Raw genomic sequence first — 18,757 nt, forward strand, 5'->3', positions numbered from 1 at the left:
CCTAACTCCTAGAAAGCGTGTTCAATTTAGAAAAGAAAGCTTTGTCGTCGCTGTTGTCTTTCTCTTCCCCAGGAGCCAGAGGTACAAGCTGGGTGGGCAGCCTGCCCTCTTTGTGCTCAGAGTTGGAGGAAAAGTAGGGCAGGGTGTAAGAAATGAATGGTGCAGTGGGTTGGGAGTACGTTTTTAATTCCTCTCCTCTTTTGCAGTCCTTTTTCCTCAATTGCTCAGCCCTGGTCTGCTGGCTGAGGAGCCTGTGTCCTGCTGGCAGGGTGGCCCTTTCCCTGCTGTCCCCTCCTGTGCCTTCTGAGCCACCGTTTCCCTCACACAGCCTTGTTCATCAATACACTCCGGCCACGCAGGCCCTAGCATTGTTTTTTAGAAACCTCTCATCTTTTGCTTGTTGGTTTCCTTACTGTTATCCTTTGCTCTTAAGAGATTTTTATTCCTTGATTCCTCCATGTTCAAGGTGTCTTAGGTGAAGAGGAAGACAAATAGTATGCCCTGTCTCTATCTACAATTTGTCCCTTTTTTAAGATTTCTACTTTGGGTTAATTTTCCTGGTATTAGAACAAGTCCTGCTTTTGGCCAAGCCCAGGTATGGGGAATAATTTGGTGTTCCTTTCAACAGATGTTTCAATATTTGTTCATTTGAGGAGAGGTGTCTGGGAGGGGTGCTGGACAGCAGCAGCTGGTGGTGGCTTGACAGGTTCTTGGCCATCCCAGGTGACTGTGCCTAGTCCCTAACTCACAGGCCCCAGCCCACAAAACAAAAGCCAGTTCTTAGCCAGCACCATCCGCTCTAGGTAGAAGTTCACTGACCACCTGTAGTTACCTAAGCTTGACTCCTGGGAACTCTGATTCCCTACCCCTAGAAGCTTATTATAAAAATTCTCCTTTGGCCACACTAGATGAGACATGCTCCGGTGAATGCAGTTTTCTTCATGTGATTCTATTTCCAGTGGCGTTTGGGCATCTCTCATGGAGAGCTCTCCCATTCACGGGCACCTCTGTGCAGGTGGGTTTCCAGGAGAGCCCAGCTGGGAGCACAATTCGGGAGAGTTTGAGAGCCCTCCTTCTGTGCCCAGCAGAGCCACTCTAAGATCCACTGGCGCTGGGACTGCGCCCACTCTTGGCTGCCTTTCCAGGCCATTCAGCAGCCCATTGTTTGCCACAGCCACACTCGAGTCTCTCGGGCTGTGCCCATTTCCAGCAACTCTGAGCGGGGTCACCAATTAAAGGAGGAAACAAAACGTTTCCTGAGCCGGCGGCCTCCGGCTGGCTCTGCTTCCTGTTGCTGTGTGAGTGCGGGGTTCTCGCGTTGCCCACGGCTCCCACCGTTCTCCGTGTGTGTCCCTCTCCACGTCTTCATTATTCCTCATTAGCTTTGGTTTCCTCTCTCCCCCTCCCCTTTTTACACGTCTGTTATTTCCAACCCTTTAGCCACACAAAATGAGGGGTGCCCTTTTCCTGTCGCCTCGGGAGTCACTCCTCCCTCTGCCGTCACCTGCGGATGCCGGGCCATGGCACTCGGCCACTTCTCGGCCACAATGGGAGCTCTCAGAGCCGGGCGGCGCGGCCTGGGCCGGGTGCCAACATGCCACAGCGAGGCAGCTCGGCCTGCAGAGGGGCGTGAGCCTGGCAATCAGACCCTCGCAGAGCCGCCACCGACTTGCTGTGGGGTCTGGGGCAAGTCACTTGACCTCTGCTTAGCTCCTCGTCCCGGAGAGGAAGTGAAGATGGCTTTCCTGGGACGCTGGAGGAATTACCAATGAAGGCAGGATGCCTCCTGGCCCAGGCCTAGAGACCCACTGCCAGCCTCTTGGATGGGTGATTTTGTGCATGCTCTCAGACACACACACACACACACACACACACACAAATACACATGCACATGTGTAGACACACATGCAAGCGTACATATATTCATGCATTCATATATGTACTCATAGACAAAAACATAAATACATATGCACACAGACATACAGACATACATTTACACACAAACACACATGAACAACCAATGCAGACACACACAAACACATGCACACTCAGGCACAAAAATATTTCCACACCCACACAAACACATTTATATACAGACTTACACACTTTTTGTACACTTATACACACAGTCACAGACTTATTCTTACCCAAAATATGCACATATACATACACACATTTACACACAGACATACACACTCACATACAAATGCATGTTCACCACATCAAGGATACATATAAGTGTGTGTATATGAGTGGGTTTCCCAATGAAACAAATATAAACCAAATAAAATTTCAACTTCTCTTTATGAAAACAAAACAAACAGCTTGAAATCTCTGGGATTTTGCCTGTTCTTTTCCTGTTATACAGCAGTCAAAAGTCCTTGGCCTGTGTGTGCTAGTCACTGCGCCAGGCACAGTGAGGCATATGACAAACAGCTGATGTGGCCTCAGGCCTTGAGGGACTTATGGGCTATTCGGGGAACACAAGCCAATGACTTAGGGCACTGACATGCTAACACACTCGGGTAGAGAGCTTATGGGAGGGTCCAGCTGTGGCACAAAAGATGGAATGTTGCATCCTGCCAGAGGAGAAGGATCAAGGAGGGCTGCATGGAGGCAGGGGCTCTTGATTTGGATGGCCCCGCCAGATCAGGGCAGACCACTCATTTAGCTGGGCTTGGTGTCAGAGCCACAGACAATGACTCTGACTCCAGACATGCATGTGGAATGTGTGGGAAAGAGCAAAGGGTCCCATCAATTCATTCTTCTTTGAAGAGGTGGCTTCAAGTGCCTGCCATGACCACAGTGGGTTGGGGGATTCTCAGCTACATCTGGGCCACCGCAGGCATCAAAGCTGGAGAAGCAGAGCTGACCGCCCCTCGAGCACCTTCACACCTAGCCTTGCTCGACACTGTCAGTGAACTCCTTGCATGTTTTTCTTCTGTAGCTGTGTATCTGTGGTGATAGACTGTATTTTTCAAAGGCAGTTGCGTCAGTATTTTTGTTCCACATGCTCTTCCAGAACCTTGCCTCATCTGCACCAAGAGGTAGTGTCTGTTTCCCTCCCCTTGCACTTTGTTGCAAGGGTATGGCTTTGTTGACTACCTTGGTGAATAGAATGTGTGACCTTGAGGCTATGTCATGGAAGGTGGTAGGGTTTCCTCATGGCTCTCTCTTTGGGTCAAGTGCCTTGGGAGCCTGGCACACATGGGAAGTCCAACTGCCCTGAAGCTGCTGGGCTGGAGAGACCATGTGGAGAGACCACACAAGGACAGAGAGAGATGCTGGGGTCAGGGAGGACCCCCTGCTTGTCCAGCCCCAGCTGTTTGCATCTCCCCAGGGCCGGCACCAGCCATGAGTGAGGGGCTTTCTGATGACTCCATTCCAGCCTTTGGGCTGCCCAGCTGATGCCTAGTAGAGCAGAGATGCACTCTTCCTACAGAGCCTTATGCAAATGGCATCTTCAGGAACCAAACACACTTGCTGTGGGCTTAAGCCACCAAGTTTTGTGGAGGTTTGGTACCCAGCAACAGACAACTGGAGCATCAGTTCAAGCAAATGTTTGGTCACGTTTGCCCTTAAGGGCTGAGACAAACCTTGCAAAATCTTGTTTACTCTTGGAGGTCTTATTCAAAAGGCAAAGTCTTCACATGTGGACTTAAAAAAAATTGCACTCCTCCTGGAACACTGGAGAGGAAAAGCCCAAAAGATCCAAGGTGCCTCTTTACAAGCAGGTGGCTTTATCTAAACACACGATCATACAAACCACCTGCTGTCCTGCCTTTTCATGAACTTGGCTTCTTTTCTACCAGGTGTAGGGAACACGACCATTCAGCATAAACAACACTTACACTGGGCTTAGAAAGTCTAATGAAATGAAAGTGACAATCCTGGCATATTTGGGATTAGTCTTTGAATCCGTATGGTTCATTCTGCAAGGCAGGCTGACCTCCCACACTAGCAAAGGGACAGACCCTTATAGCCAGGGATCTCTAGAATGGAGAGCCGCCTGTTCCATCTGCTTCATGATGCATGAAGTACCTTGAATGTGCCTGCTAGTCAAGTCATGGAAAGTTAAGAGACAGAGAGAGGACATCTTGACTTAAAAATAGATGTTTAAGTGCATTTTCAATCCACCATAGGTGAGCATTTTCATAAAATACCATAACAGGCTGGGTGTGGTGGCTTACTCCTGTAATCCCAGTGCTTTGGAGGCCAAGGAGGGAGGATCACTTGAGCCCAGGAGTTTGAGGCTGCAGTGAGCTGTGATGGCAACCCTGCACTTCAGCATGGGCTACAGAGTGACTCTGTCTCTAAAACAACAAAAATAAACATACAATGCAATGACAATGAATTACTAAGAAAATGAAATAAAAATATACACTAAAATTCAAGCCTAAAATTATTATTAGATTTAACAGACCTAAAGTTACCCTGCTTAATTGGTATCAAAGTCTCTAAGTGGTTGCCCTCCAAATCTCCACCCATCTCACTGCAGATCAGCACAAATCTTCAGTGCACAAGCTCAGGTGCCCAGGACCACTCATTGACTAGCACAGGTCTAGAGAGCAAACAAGCTATTTTCAGGAAGGCAGAGTTGGAATGGGAAAGGTGCAAAGGAAAAAGCCATAAAATATGTGGGACCCAGGTGTAAGAAGTAAGAGAAGTGGGCTGTCTTCAGCAGGGGAAGCGCCAAGACAGAGAATGTTAGGGTTCCATACAGACTGACTTTGTTCACTCTTTGTTTTTTAGCCTGAGGTTGATCTTAAGATCAGATTAAGAAAATGTGGCACATATACACCATGGAATACTATGCAGCCATAAAAAACGATGAGTTCATGTCCTTTGTAGGGACATGGATGAAGCTGGAAACCATCATTCTCAGCAAACTATCGCAAGGACAAAAAACCGGACACCGCATGTTCTCACTCATAGGTGGGAATTGAACAGTGAGAACACATGGACACAGGAAGGGGAATATCACACACTGGGGCCTGTTGTGGGGTAGGGGGAGGGGGGAGGGATAGCATTAGGAGATATACCTAATGTTAAATGACGAGTTAATGGGTGCAGCACACCAACATGGCACATGTATACATATGTAACTAACCTGCACGTTGTGCACACATACCCTAAAACTTAAAGGATAATAAAAAAAAGAAAAAGAAAAAACACTGAACAGGAAAACACACACACACACACACACACAAAGAGTCTCCACTGGAGAGAGGGTGGACAGGGCATGAGGATTTGTAACTTCTGGCATTCTGGCAGAGACTGGTATTAGGGCTCCTTTAACTAAAAGCAAATTCTATTTCCAGTCCTTCAGAGACACCAAGTAGGCTCCAAAGAGCCTGGCCAAGCACACAGTCCTCACCCCACGGTATTCTTCTTGGACGTTTGAACCTGGGAGTTGCAGGAATTCTGAGGATGCTTCAGCATGTGTGTGTATGTGTGTGTGTGTGTGTGTGTGTGTGTGGTGTATGCCAGCCCAGTATCTAGCAATCAACTTCCATGGTGGCATGACACTTGTAGCATGGCTGACAGATATGTCCTTTCCTTCTTGGATAGTGTCTGTTCTAACACGTGCCATTTGGGATCCCTTGGAATCTTCATGTACAGAACTGGTTGCTGCCTCGTTGAGTCGGTGGGGACAGAATAGCTCCTGGTTGACAGCATGGGTTGTGCAGAAGGACGGATCCTGCAGGTAAATCACAGCAGATCTCAGCCATGTTTGCAAGTATGTTACTTAAAAAATTCCAATTCTAATGCATTTAAGAGTTTTCATGATTCACGTCATTTTCACCCCTCTTTCATTCTGCTGTGCTTTCTTGAGTGGAAGGGAAAAGCATAGCCTTACAATTCACAGGCATCACCCACTCCTCTCTCACCATTATTGCATCTCATGGCCCTCAAATCTTACTGATGTTTTGTTACCACTTATAGCAATTTGAGGTTATTATAGAGTTTCAAATCCCAACATTTTTGGGGGGAGCCTTTATAAAAATCTCATATGATATTTATGTCAGTTTAATAAAATATGATGATACCCAGCAATTTCACTTTCATCATTTAGACCAAAGGAATATTTGTACACATGCATGAGGCAGTATGTGAAAGGAAATACATTATGGCAATTTCTGGAAAAATACGAATTTAGAAATGCCCTAAATGGCCATCAAAACGGGGATGGACAGATAAACTCAGATTCATTCATACAATGGGATGCTCACAAGACATATCTGTAAGTGGGAACATGGAAGGGTCTCAAGATGCACTGTTGACCGAGGAAAGCGATTTCCAAATAATACACGCAGCACGATAGCATTGCTGAAGGAAACAGAACCTCATAAACTATAAAGCGTGACCACAGGTTTTCTAAGGGTACATACCTCATAGAAAATAATTTGTAGTGCAACATCCAAAACGATGACAATATCTCCTGTAGTAGGAGAGGAGGAAACCGAGAGCGGTGGTGCTCAAAGGGGATTTTTAGTCTTACTTGTAATTCTTGGAGTTTTTTTTTTTTAATGAGGAAACATTACTCATGTCTTATTTATGTAGTAATAAAATCATGTCAGAAATCTGGGTATACTGATGAGCATGACCATCACCCCGGCAACGTCTATCTGAGTAAAGGCCAAATAAAGATGAGAGAAAGAGACAAGAGCACTCACAGAGCAGTGCTCAAGGCCAGGGCCCATGACTCCAACTGCCAGAGCCTCTAGCTCCAGCTCCACCCCACAACCCACCCTGGCTGCGGCAGCCCTCAGAGGTTTCCTGGGCTTGCTGCCAGCTGTGGGGTTAGGAAGTTAAGAGAATGAACCCTGGAGCCAAGCCACCTGGCTTCCCATTTTTCCGATCTTTCCAAGCGATGCGATCCCTGGGGAAGTCAGGCACCCCTCAGTGCTTCAGCTCCCTTGAGTGTCAAGTGGGTACAAAAATATGGGGGTGTTATGGGAGTTAAATTAAATGATATGACCAAACCTTTAGAATGGTACCTAGGACAGAGACATCTCCAAGTAAATATTATCTGCTACTATTAATCTTCAAAAGCTTATTTTTCTTCCCTAGAAGTTTCTTTAGGGACTCAGATGTTTAATTTCCACTAAGATCAAGCCAGCTCCAAAGCCTCCTCCTTTATTTCAGATCCTTGATAAGTAGCAACATGGGAAGGTTTAAAAGAAAGTCAGGTCCAACATTTCCTTGTATGAATGGAGAAACTGAGGCCCAGAGACGCAAGTCTCATTGCTGATCCTCCCAGGAAGTTAGCAGAAGAGCTAGCCCAGATGTCCTCCCTCCTGACCCCTCTGGCCAGCTCTGTGACCATTGGCACTACACACTCCTCTGACAGAGGAAAGAGCGGGAGCTGAGCTGGGCGCCCTGGCTCATGCTTGGAATCCCAGCACTTCGAGAGGTTGAGGCAGGAGGATTGCTTGAGCCCGGGAGTTCAAGACCAGCCTGGGCAACATGGTGAAACTCCATCTCTACAAAAAATATAAAAAATTAGCTGGGTGTGGAGATGTGCACATGTAATCCCAAGCTACCTAAGAGGCTGAGGTGGGAAGATCACATGGGACTATAGTGAGACATGATCACGCAACTGCACTCCAGTCTGGGCGATGGAGTGAGACCTTGTCTAAAAAAAAAAAGGAAGCTGGAATTGGCTTGTGGAACAACAGAATTGTAATTTTTCTCAAAAGACTGACTTATTCCACTTTGGAAAATGGGCAAAATACTCCTGCAGCTCCGGCAACATTCTATGGGGTCCTCAGTTATGACCATGACAATGGTACAGACAGGCTCGACCCTGCTGGTGCCACAGAGCAGGGACTGTGGGAGCCTGAAGATGAGCTTTCATGGCTCCAGGACAGGACAGAGAGGAGGCACCTCTGCAGGAGGCTCGGATATTGAGATGTGCTCATTGCAGGCAGGCAGCTGCCCTTCCCATGGATGAGAGCAGCCCCTCTCTTCTGCAATATTGACCAGCAAAGAAAAAAAAATCCATCTTAATACTTTTTCAGTAGAAAATGAAGCAGTTTATTTAATATTATTTGGATAACAAGCCTTCACATGAACAGGATTCGAATGTCAGTTGTCTTAGGGGAAAAAAGATTTATTGGTTGGTAAATATTGAGAAAGAAAAGCTGATAAAGAACAGTTTCAGCTGCGGCTTCTGCCCGGAGCAGGAGAACAGGCCTGTGTTGTATTTTGGGGCCCTGGGAAGGCAAAAAATTGTGAATGTCTTTCTTTGTTGGTGGGTGTAAAAGTGGAGCCCGCTACAAATAATTTCTTATTTCTTGTCGCATAGATTTTAAATTATGTAGCTTCCCTACCTTGTTAAGTATTAAAGCGGTCTTGTTTAAGGAAGAGACACTTAAATAATGAAGCTTATGTATCTTGTTTTCAGACATCAATATCTGGCTTTGAGTGGCACAAAGAAATAAAGGAATGTGGATTCAGACCTCACTGGGATGCTTGGCAATTCTAATTCTACCCCAGACTGCAAATGGACACACAACTGTTGTGACTTTTGTTGAAGAGGAGAAGGATGGGTGAGCATGTGACGTTGGGAAATTGTATTTTCTTCTTCGAGTTCTTCTGTTTCTGAATATTTAATCCTACTGTTCTCTTCTTTAGTGAAGGTCTCTTTAGTCAATAATCTCTTTGCTGAAATTGCTTCGGGCAGCACAGAAGCTGGATTCAGAAGCACACAGGTCTGGGGATGCAGGCTTCGGCCAGCCTGATGCAAGGAAAGACTGCCATCTCGTGGTCAGCTCAATCCTGGCACCTTGGTGAGGGTCCAGGCTACAGAAAACCAGGCTTGGGGAGGAAATGGTGCTGCAAACTGGATTTCTGCCGGACAGTGTGGATGCCCTTAGAAAACACCCAGAAAAGAGCTGAGTGCCCCCCAAGGTAGGCTTCAGTGAATCCTCTGCAGGTGTGTTGTCATCCCTTGAGCCAAACACATGCTTCACACACACACTGCAGGCTGTGTGAAAATGAGGTAGAAATGTGGGGAAAACATAATCCCATGGAGAGAACAAAGAGCTGAACACGTAAATGTCTCCGGCGTGCCTGGCAGAGAGAACACTCAGGCTGAGAGAAGGGACAGTTACTTGTACCAAAGGTAGGCAAGTAGCCTTTGGGGGGGGTCTCAATCAGCAGGGCATCTGGTCAACCCCTCAGACAAAGTCAGGTCTGAGCAGGCAAGATCCATGGATCTGATTTATTAATATTTTTACAATTAAATAGAATCTGATTGTAAAACTGTTACATGTGTTGTAAGAAAAAAAGAAAAAACGAACGATATAGAAATGTACAAAGAAGGAAATAAAAGACTGGAAGCGTCCTCACCTTAGGGACCCATGATTAACGCTTAGGTGGCCAATCTTCCAGACATCTTGCTACGAATATATTCAAACGGAAATAAAAATGTACTTTTACACAAGTGCAATCAGACCTTGTACTCCTCTATCCCATAACCTGCTTTTTCATTCAACACTATGACAGAAGCGTCTTTCCAGGTCCATAAATAAAGGTTGGCCTCATCGTTTTTTATCAATTACATAAAGCTAATGGTATATAATACTGATTTCATACCTGCTATATGCCAGGCACATACATGATCTTGCATAATCTCATAACGACTCTATTAAACGGGAGTTTGTATTATGCCCATTAAGCAGATGAACAGGCTGTGGCACAAGAAAATTGATCAGCACTGCCAGGGTATCTGACCTCAGAGCCCAGGATCTTGACTAGTAGGCTAGAAATGAACATAATTTACTTACTAGTTTTCCAGTGATGGACATTAAGCTATTTCCTACTTTTCTGGTATAAAAAATAAGATTGCAGTGAAACTTCAGGGCATATACATCTTTGCACGTTAGTGAGTTCTCTCTAAGTTAACCTGAAAGTGGTGGGCTGTGGAGTTTGTGGGTCAAAGTGTATGCTCGATTTATGCTTTACTATGTGCCCGACTTCCCTCCAGGCAGCATGTGCCAGCTCACACTCCCAACAGCTGCGCAGGAGAATTTCCAGTGCCCCACGACCTTGTCAATACTAGGCTTCCTCATCAGTTTTTTCTCTCCTTTATTTTTCCTTAGGAAAAAAAAAAAAAACAGCCTTTGAAAAAAATTGTACGAACAAGTGCAATGTGCGCTTGTAAGTGCTTCACCAAATGTAGATCCACCCGGTGTTAACCTTTTGCCACATCTGCTCTCTATTAGTTTTTATCAAACTTTGGAATTATCTATAGACATCATAACACTTGATGCCTAAATACTTCAGTGTGTGTCTCTTAAGAACAAAGACACAACCTTACCTAAGCATAATATAATTGGTACACTTGGGAATTGCTAAAATACATTGCTAAAATACAGTTTTCTAATACAGAATCTATATCAAGTCATTGAATAAAGACACTTCTTGACTTAAAATGAGATTACATCCCATAAACCCATCATAAGTTGAAAAAATGTAAGTAAAAATGCATTTAATACACTAAATCTGCTGAATATTATAACAACTTTGCCTACATTAAATGTGCTCAGAACACTTACATTAGCCTACGGTTGGAAAAAATTATCCAACACAAAGGCTGTTTTATAATAAAGTGTTAGATATCACATGTAATGTATGGAATACTGTACTGAAAGTGAAAAACAGAATGGTTGTATGGGTTCTCACAATACGGTTTCCACTGAATGCCTATCACTTTTGCACCATTGTAAAACTGAAGAATTGTAAGTTGAACAATTGTAAGTTGGGGACTGTCTGTACTTAACAGATTTTTGTCTTGATCCCGAATGGAATCAAGGGTCACATATTGAGTTTTGCAGTCGTGTCTCTTGAATCCAGAACAGATCTCCAGTCTTTTTGTGGTCTCTCATGACATTGGCATTTTGAAGAGTTTTACAGAGTGTACTTAGACCTGGATTTATCTGATTGAGCCTCAGGATTAGATTTAGCATAAATATTGTTGGCAGGTATATTATATAGATGCTGTTGCTTCCTTCTCAGGGCGTCATATCAGGAGGAACAACAAGATGCCAATTTGTCCACAATTTGTGACATTAACTTTGATCACTCAGTTAAGTGAGTGTCTGCTATATTTCTCCATTGGAAATGTACCCTGATCTTTTGTGATTATTAAGTGACCTACTGGGTGATACTTTGAGACAGAATATCGTGCTTCCCAACAATCTCTTACCCAGTGATTTTAGGATCTATTGATTATTCTTGCCTGGATCAGTTGCTGCTTTGCTGGCTATAAAGTGCTCTTTCATTTCCCATTCTTTCTACTTTTAAAAAAAGTTATCACTCTTCTATAAAGAAAAGCTTCTTATCCTATCCCTCAACTTTTTTAGTATCAGATTGTACTCATGGCTTCTTTCTCTATCCAGTGTATTTCTGTAACTATCCATTTTGACAGCCAGATCATCCCAAATTTGGCAAGTGGCAGCCCCTTCAAGCTGGACCTGTGTCCTCTGAGCCCCTCTCTGCTCTCTGGCACGAGATGCTCCAGGCTCATCTTGCATTTTCCTTGCCTCAGGCCTGGCATCAGCCATTTCTCCAGAAGCCCTCCCATCTTTGTTTATATATTTATTAATATTTAATATCTCTTATTATTATTAGTTTTAAAATTTATATAAAATAAAGTTGGCGTTTTTTGTGTAGTTGTAGGAATTTTAATATAGGTATAGGTTTGTGAAGCCACCACTGTAATTGAGATACAGAACAACTCCAAATCATCAAGTTACACACCTTAAATGTATACAATTTTTAATTGTCAGCTATACCTCAGTAAAACTGGGGACAAAAGATACAGTTTCATGCCCAGAAGCTACTTTGTGCTTCCTGTTTGTGGTCAAACACATCCTTCATCCCTGACAGCTGCTGGCCTTATCTCTGTCTTTATAGTTTTACCTCTTCTAGAATGTTACAAGAATGAGATCGCACAATATGCAGCCTTTTGAGTCTGGCTTCTACTTTCATTTAGCATAATGCCTTTGAGATTCAGCTGTTGCATGCATCAATAATTCGTTCCTTTTTATTGCTGAGTGGTAGATATTCCATCATGTGGATGAACCACAGTTTGCTTATCCATTTACCCATTAAGACAAATGGGTTGTGTCCAGTTTTTGTTGATTAAGAATAGAGCTGCATAAACATTTATGTATAGGGTTTTCTTGCATGAACGTAAGTTTTCATTTCTCTTGGGTAGGTGCCTCGGAGTGGGATTGCTGAGTCACACAGTAAGTGTATGTTTCACTTTTTAAAAGCCGTCAAGCCTCTTCCAGAGCAGCCAAGCCAGTCTGCGTTTCCACCAGCAATTTCTGAGAGTTCCAGTTGCTCTGCGTCCTTGCCAGTGCTTGGTATTGCCAGGTTTTTAATTTTTTAACCCATTCTAAAATATGTTTAGTGCCCCCCATTTTTTTATCTTTGTAAATGTTATAGGTGAATTTTAAAAGTCAATCTCAATATATATTGGCTGTTAATAATACTATTAATACCTATTACTGTTAATAATGCTAATAAGTAACTATCAAATCTCATAGATGAAAAAGATGATTTTTGATCTTTAAAATTTTGCATTTTTATTATTAGGAAAGTCAGAAGGGCTCAATTTTAAACAGAGAGAGAAGCGGATAGAGAAGTGTGTTCTTGCCTGAAGGTGTCTTTCATCTTGGGCTGCCTCTATCTATTTCTGGAATCACTGGCAGCCCTTGTACTCCTATCCTCAGCTCTTTCTGTAGGCTTTTTCATTTCATCGAGGACATGGATGGGAAAGAATGTCCAGCCCATTCTCTCTCCCTCTTTTGGTTAAAAGGAGGGAAGGCAGAAGTGGAAAGGGCAAAACCAATTACAGGTTGTAGCCTACACTATCCAAAGCAATGTATACATTCAGTGAAATCCCTATCAAAACACCAATGACATTCTTTAGAGAAGCAGAAAAAAATAATCCTAAAATATATGTGGAACCACAAAAGACCAAAATAGCCAAAGTTGTCCTGAGCAAAAAAACAATCCTGGAGGAATCACATTACCTGACTTGAAATTGTACTACAGGGCTATAGTAACCAAAACAGCATGGTACTGGTATAAAAACAGACACATAGACTAATGGAACAGAATAGAGAACCCAGAAATAAATCCAGACATGGTCAGTGAACTCATTTTCGACAAAGGTGCCAAGAACATACACTGGGTAAAGAAGTCTCTTCAATAAATGGTGCTGGGAAAACTGGCTATCCATGTGCAGAAGAATGAGACTAGACCCCTGTCACTTTCTACCCACAAAAATCAAACCAAAATGGATTAAAGACAAATGTAAAACCTCAATCTACAAAACTACTAAAAACAAAAACAAAAACAAAAAAACATTGGGGAAGTTCCCCAGGACATTGGTCTGGGCAAAAATTTCCTGAGTAATATTCTAAAAGTACATGCAACTAAAGCAAAAATGGAAAAATGGGGTTATATCAAGTTAAAAAGCTTCTGGCCTAGCGTGGTGGCTCACGCTTGTAATTCCAGCACTTTGGGAGGCCAAGGCAGGTGGATCGCCTGAGGTCAGGAGTTCGAGACCAGCCTGATCAACATGGCGAAACTCCATCTCTACTAAAAATACAAAAATAAGCTGGGTGTGGTGGTGCATGCCTATAATCCCAGCTACTCAGGAGGCTGAGGCAGGAGAATCATTTGAACCTGGGGACACAGAGGTTTCAGTGAGCCAAGATTGCTCCACTGCACACCAGCCTGGGCAACAGAGTGGGATTCTCTCTAAAGAAAAAAAAAAACAGTTTCTGCACAGCAAAGGAAACAGTCAACAAAGTAAAGAGACAACCCACAGAATGGGAGAAAATATTTGCAAAATATCCATCTGACAAGGGATTAATAACCAGAATATATAAGGAGTTCAAACAACTCAAAAGGAAAAAAATCCAGTGATTCAATTAAAAATGGGCAAAAGATCTGAATAGATGTTTCTCAAAAGAAAATATACAAATGGCAAACAGGTATACGAAAACGTGCTCAGCATCATTGATCATCAGAGAAATGCAAATCAAAACTACAATGAGATATCCTCTCACCTCAGTTAAAATGGCTTATATCCAAATGACAGGCAGTAACGAATGCTGGCAAAGATGTGGAGAAAAGGGAACCCTTGTACACTGTTGGTGGGAATGTAAATTAGTACAGCCACTAGGGAGAACAGTTTGGAGGTTCCTCAAAAAACTGAAAATAGAACTACCATATGATCCAGCAATCCCACTGCTAGGTATATACCTGAAAAAAAGGAAATCAGTGTATTGAAGAGATATCTGCATTCCCATGTTTATTGCAGCACTATTCACAAGAGCCAAGATTTGGAAACAACCCAAGTGTCCATAAACAGATGAATGGATAAAGAAGATGTGGTACATATACACAATAGAATACTATGCAGCCATAAAAATATGAGATTCTATCATTTGCAACAACATGGATTGAACTGGAGGTGGTTGCATTAAGTGAAACAAGCCAGGCACAGAAAGACAAACTTCACATGTTCTCACTTATTTGTAGGAGCTAAAAATTAAATCAATTGAACTCATGGAGATAGAGAGTAGAAGGATGGTTGCCAGAGGCTGGGAAGAGTAGTGATAGTGGGGGTAGGGTAGTGGGGAAGGGAAGTGGGGATGGTTAATGGGTACCAAAATATAATTGAATGAAGGATGTTCTGTCAATTGAATAATTGATAGAATGAATAAGATCTCATATTTGGTAGCACAACAAGGTAACTAGTCAATAATAATTTGATTATACATTTAAAAATAACTAAAAGATTATAACTGGAATGTTTATAACATGAAGAAAAGATAAATGCTTGAGGTGATGGGTACCCCATTCACCCTGATGTGATTATTACACATTGTATACCTATGTAAAAATATCTCATGTACCCCATAAATACATACACCTACTATGTATGTACCCATAAAAATTTATAGAGTGTGGTTATCAGATCATGGAGTCATGTTCCTACATAGTGCTTAAAACTTCCACTAGGAATTATCATGCTCAATTCAGCTTGTTCCAGCTCTAGAAAAACAAGAGTATCAGCTTGGCTGTAGGTACCAGGCTGCACTTCCGATACATAAACAAGACCCTAGCCTTGTTTTCAAGAAGCTCATTCTAGTGGAGACAGGGTGGGAAGGAGACACAGACAAAACCAGCCATGGGGGTTAATGTGTCTTAACAAAATGACACATATGTCTGACCCAGGAAGAAAAGGAGATAGCTTTCAGAGGCCAGAGCTGAGCTCTGAGTAACTGTGGCTGCCGGAAACTACCTCTTCCTTTCCAGCACCGGCTTTCCCAACCTGAAAAACTGGTTCAGTCTCACATGTGGATCCTGAGGACATTTAAAGAAGACATTTTACAGTCGTCCAGGGAACTCTGATGAGATCTGAAACGTTCTGTTGGTTCTGCAGCTATAAAATAACCTGCCTAGCACAGAAACATATACCGACCATGCCTGAAAGAATGAATCTGGCTTTTGAAAGTGCTCAAATAGAAATCTGTTTACTGAGCAAAGCCATCATCCTGGCTGACTTACAGAAAATTGATAGCACCATTGTCCAAGATTCATGCTGTCTCCTGGCACATCAGAGACAGCCCTGGGGGACTTGATATCTGAAGTCATTTTCTTGGAGTTAAGGGACACTGTCCATGGGAACCACAAACTGCACTGGTCCAAACATTTGGTCAATGCAGCATACATACAAAGCCTGATTCATCTAGGAAAGCCACCTTCTCATCCTTTGGCAATGTGTCAGCATTTATGTAGGGGGGACTCTTTCCTCCCAGATTTGTACCTAATATAGAGCTTTAGTGGTGGTTCATAGTGAGTGCTTTCATCAGTCAGGAGATAAAACCATACCTTTTAACAGGCATAATTTTATATAAAAATTGTTAACTGGGTTCTTTCGCAGAAAGGCAAAAAGAGAACTCTAAGAAATCATGGTGGTGGCAACTGCAGGAAATAGCTACTTCCCCTAGGGGTGAGGGAATAGAAGGAAGAACAGAAAACTATTAAAATATAGAAGCTCAGAGGAGGGGCCCCATGGAGCTGGGACTAAGATGTCTGAGTGAGGACGCATTGAAACTGGGTCTGTGTATACTGTAAAAACTGCAAACTGGATGGAGTCACTGCTACAGGAAAGAACTTCCAGTGCCTGGGTTATCATTGAGGAAGTGATGCAGACAATAAGAGGAAGTATTCAGGAATAGGAGCTAATCAGAAACAGGAAGTGCTCAGGAACAGGAAATATTCAGGAGCAGGAAGTACTCAGGAACAGGAAGAAGAGGGCCACTTTCCCTTCCCCAGCCTCACGGTCTCCTTTTACTACCCACTCTTGGTGGATCCCAAGGAGCAGCTGGCTGGGCAGAATGGTGGATGCAGAGTTCTAGCCCTGGCATTACAAAGCTGGGTAGAAAAGGATAAGTTTGGAGCTTAGAGATAATAGCTCAATAACTGGCAAATTGTTCAATAGATATTTTTGAGTGACTGGATAATTTTACATGCAATAAAAGTCCAAGCTTTGACTTTCATTCAAAAATTTATTAACATTCCTAGGATTGCTTTCTCATGGGGAATTCTCATTTGTGCCAGACTCTCTCTCTCTCTTTCCTTCCTTCCTTCCTTCTTTGCTTGCTTCCTTCTTTTCTTTTCTTCCTTCCTTTTCCCCCCTTTCTTCCCTTTTCCCTCCCTCCCTCCCTCCTTCTCTCCCTTCCTTCCCTCCCTTCTCTTCCTTCCCTCCCTTCTCTTCCTTCCCTCCCTTCTCTTCCTTCCCTCCCTTCCCTTCCTTTCCCTTCCCTTCCCTTCTTCTTCCTTTTTTCCTTCCTTTCTTCCTTCCTTCCTTCTTTCCTTTCTCTTTCTTATTTTTTCCTTTCTTCCTTCCTCCCTCCCTCCCTATCCCCGTGTCTTGTTTCTTTTCTTTCTTTGTTTCTTTCTGAAATTTGGCCTCAATGAATCTTCTGAGACAATTTAGCATCCTCAACTGTTTTCACTGCCTCCGTCTCTATGTTCTGACCTTCCCCATATCTGTTCTGGGGTATTGCAGGTTTCTGTGACAGTGACAGAATGTGACTGATAGCACCTCTTGGCCCATGGAATCCCAGACCAGGACTCAGAGCCCAACATTTCTTATCATTGGATAAAGCATATGACTTCTTTGAGGCTCACTTTTCATGAAATGGGAATGAGAATATGGTTTTCACCCATCTTACATAGATGTTATTAAGATAGAAATGAGACATAAGGCTGGGGGTGGTGGGTGACACCTGTAATCCTAGCACTTTGAGAGGCCAAGGTGGGGTGATAGCTGGAGGCCATGAGTTCAAAACCAGCCTGAGCAAGAAAGCAAGACCCCATCTCTACAAAAAATTAAAAACTTAGCTGGGTGTGGTGGCGTGCACCTGTAGTCTCAGCTACTTAGGAAACTGAGGTGGGAGGATCTCTTGAGCCTGGGAATTTGAGATTGCAATGGGCTGTGATCACACCACTGTATTTGCCCAGGTGACAGGTGAGACTCTGTCTCTAAATTAAAAAAAAAACAAAAAACAAAAAACAAATGAGATATAAGATGGATAAGTGAATTAAAAACTTTTCTAGGTGAAGTTTGCTGATTGAACATATGTGTCTGCATTTTTCTCCTCCTGAAGTCCCACTGGAATAATAACAAGCAATGGATTGTTTTGAAAAAGGCAAAACCCACTACAATGGAAAAAATGGGAGAAGAAATGACAACAACATGGTTTTGGAGTTGGAATACAGATAGATGAGTGGTAACTGATGAAAGAAAAAAAAGCTCAGAAGGCCATAGTGGGGGAAAATTATAAAACAGCAGATGTGTGCTGCAAATTCCACAAACCTTGGGAACTAGGGGCAGCAGGTACCTCTGAAGTTGGGGGTAAGGCAGAAAGACTCAAATAAGGAGGATTTGTTTAGCAAGCCCTCAGATCTCTATGTCTTCACCCCACTGTGGGCAGCCAGGCCACTGCCCACCTCTCTTAGCAAAGACTGGCTGGAGAGGGTAAGGCATGGTCTCTGGACACCTGGGCTGTGCACTGCAGCAGTGCGATGAGGGACAGCTGGATGCTGACGAGCCTCAGCCCGCTTTCCTGACCTGGGTCCCAGGATGCTGCAGTCAGTCTTCACCTTCCAGTCAGGAGACCTGGAGAGTGTTCTCTCGGGAGTCTGTCCAGCCAAAGAAGAAAGAGTTAAAGGTACTGAAATCAGCAGTTTCCCAGAAACATGGCCCATCCGGAGTCTCCTACAGTGGAGCTGCAGATGCTGAGTGTGGTTCTTGCACTCTGATCTTCCAATTAGCATTTAGTTCCTTACTCTGAAATGCTAGCAGAAAACTAAGAGTTACTAATGGGATTCATTTCCTATGACTACTATAACGAATTACCATCAACTTGGGGCTTGAAACAATACACATTTATTTTCTTGCAGGTCTGGAGGCTAGAAGTCTGAAATCAATTTCACTGTCAAGGCAAGGTATTGGCCAGGCTGGTTCCTGCTAGAGACTCCAAGGAATATGTTCCTTTGCCTTTTCCAGCTTCTGGAGGTGCTTAGATTTCTTGGCTTATGGCCCTTTCACTCCAATTTTTGCTTCTGTTGTCACATGTCCTTCTGTCTCTGTTGATCTTGCCTCCTTCTTTTAAGGACTCTGGTAATTACGTTTAGGTCTCACTGAGATAAT

At 43.4% G+C, this 18,757-nt stretch overlaps 2 long non-coding RNA genes across 4 annotated transcripts in view; one reads left to right on the plus strand and one right to left on the minus strand.

Moving 5' to 3' along the window:
• The window catches only part of LOC104003533 (uncharacterized), a 48,476-nt gene extending 36,891 nt beyond the window's left edge, over positions 1–11,585 (plus strand). Inside the window, exons 3-6 of one of the 3 annotated variants that reach the window (XR_008541187.1) lie at positions 4,753–4,935; positions 5,572–5,707; positions 8,411–8,555; positions 8,641–11,585. This is a non-coding gene — a long non-coding RNA (uncharacterized LOC104003533). Of the gene's footprint in view, positions 1–4,752; positions 4,936–5,571; positions 5,708–8,410 lie in introns of all 3 variants that reach the window. The other 2 variants (XR_008541186.1, XR_001712148.3) reach the window with 2 other exon arrangements.
• LOC134809195 (uncharacterized) overlaps positions 3,829–18,757 on the minus strand; it is a 92,482-nt gene continuing 77,553 nt past the window's right edge. The window contains exons 4-5 of the long non-coding RNA XR_010154297.1: positions 5,378–5,701; positions 3,829–4,313 (exon numbers count right to left, since the gene is read on the minus strand). This is a non-coding gene — a long non-coding RNA (uncharacterized LOC134809195). The remainder of the gene's footprint in view (positions 4,314–5,377; positions 5,702–18,757) is intronic.

Source organism: Pan troglodytes, chromosome 21 (genome assembly GCF_028858775.2).
Source record: "Pan troglodytes isolate AG18354 chromosome 21, NHGRI_mPanTro3-v2.0_pri, whole genome shotgun sequence".
NCBI classification, from domain to species: Eukaryota; Metazoa; Chordata; class Mammalia; order Primates; family Hominidae; genus Pan; species Pan troglodytes.